Here is a 1999-nt window from a genome sequence, read left to right on the forward strand (position 1 = left end):
ATTTTTTTTCTAGTAGAGGATAGTCTACTTTACTCGTCTGTCAATTAATACTAATAATATATTGGATTTTTTGTTAGTTAAAAATAGTAAAGTAAAAAATGTTACAATTGACCCCACTCTCCCCTACTGAAAAATTACTAAAAAACTAAAAAGATTTAGACTGTCACAGTTTCCTCTGAAACAATTAGGGATACATTTTTCTATAAGAGTATATTATAATGGTTGGATATAGTCTAAATTGTGAGTTTTTGAACTGAAGAATTGTAGAATTATTTCAGACAAAATATCATAATCGACTACTTCCTGACTCAGATTTAAATTTTGGCAAAGGATGGTTGATTTATTACCAAATTACATTACTAGTTCTCTATAGTACTACAGGGTGCGTTTTTAAAAAGTGCTTAAAGTTACTTATTTTTTATTTACGTTTTTTGAAAGCCCTTAAGGGTGCTCTTTTTATTCGGAGTTTGTAATAAGTGCTTATTTTTCTATCTTTTTAAAAAGAGATTTTTTCTTTGCCGTATCGATTGTCGTTCTAAATTACAAAAAAGCACGATTTTCACTATTTTCTGTGCATTATTTTTCAGAAACTGGTTATTTTTATCATGATTATGAAATGTTCTTGAATTGTATTGATTTTATGTTTATAAATTAAGAACTTTAAACGATAGAAAAATATATTTTTATTACTGCACAGCTCCTAATTATGAATTGGAAATTGATTAAAAATATTTTTGAGTGCTTAAAAAGTACTTAAAAGGGGCTTATTTTTTGTTGAAAGATTTGACTGCGCGCCCTGTACTACATCTCTATAAATGTCCAAGAAAGAGACTGAATTATATCACGTATGATTCGATCAATGTATATCTCTATATATATAATATATATTTAATATATATGACATATATATTATATATATAACATATATTTAATATATATAACATATATTTAATATATACTATAGATATATATGCTACCGGCAAAGCATAAAATACATCTCCGATTTCAATTCAATTCTATAATTCAAAATGTCATTTAAGCCTGCCATGTTGCAACAAGTAGGTTAATTTCTTATTTCTTACATGAAAATTTTGCTTCCCTTAATAAGAAGGGCATAAATTATGTGTTCTACAACTTACATTTTTCTTTACGCATTTTGAATAAATTATTTTTTTAATGGCACTTTCATTATTTTTTCAGAATAAATTTTTTTTGTTGAGAAATGCACATCATTTACAAAATAACCTCATCAGGACAATTTTTTTCATACTTCGCCTCAATAGTATTTGTCATTCTATAGAATGCCTAGGTATTATATACAAATCCCAGGGAAAGTATGTAATACTTCTCATATTTCATAATTTGCCTAAAAACATCCGCCATTATATACAATGCCGACGTTTCTTACTTTGCCGGTAACATGTATAATATATATTTTTAATATTTTATTTTTGTAATTTTCCTTCTTCTCTTTTCATTAATCGTTATTATTTTCCATGTTTTCTCTATATTTTAGACTTATTTTATGAATTCTATATATATATATATATATACATATATATCAGGTTGAGTAAAAAGTTTTCCGCCAAAGGGAAATACCTCCGTGCCAGCAGCAGCCATTGCCGTGGTGGTTAACTTTTTTTGAAACGGGCTTTTGTATTTTAAAGCAGAAAGTTGGAACTACACAACTGTGTAATTTGTTTGTCAAAACTTTATCATCTTGTGCACCAAAAAATTTTTTAAAATGGAGCTATCACGTTAACAGATCAGACCCATTATGTACTATGAGTTCCGAAATAAACTAAGTGTAACTGAATGCCACAAGAAAATGTGTGAAAGTTTAGGTTTCAATACTGTTTCTTATGAGGATACAGTAAAAGTTTGGTTTCGAAAGTTTAATACTGGGAATTTCAACATTGAAGATGAACCACGTTCTGGCCGCCCTATTGAGGTTGATTGTGACCAGTTAAAGCAAATTATTGTTCAAGACAGAAATTTT

At 27.9% G+C, this 1999-nt stretch overlaps 1 protein-coding gene across 1 annotated transcript in view; it reads left to right on the plus strand.

The window, feature by feature from the left end:
• LOC107443949 (neprilysin-2) overlaps nucleotides 1–1999 on the plus strand; it is a gene marked incomplete at both ends in the record, with an annotated part of 45559 nt that overhangs the window by 29775 nt on the left and 13785 nt on the right.

This window comes from Parasteatoda tepidariorum, chromosome 1, assembly GCF_043381705.1.
Source record: "Parasteatoda tepidariorum isolate YZ-2023 chromosome 1, CAS_Ptep_4.0, whole genome shotgun sequence".
Classification (NCBI taxonomy): Eukaryota; Metazoa; Arthropoda; class Arachnida; order Araneae; family Theridiidae; genus Parasteatoda; species Parasteatoda tepidariorum.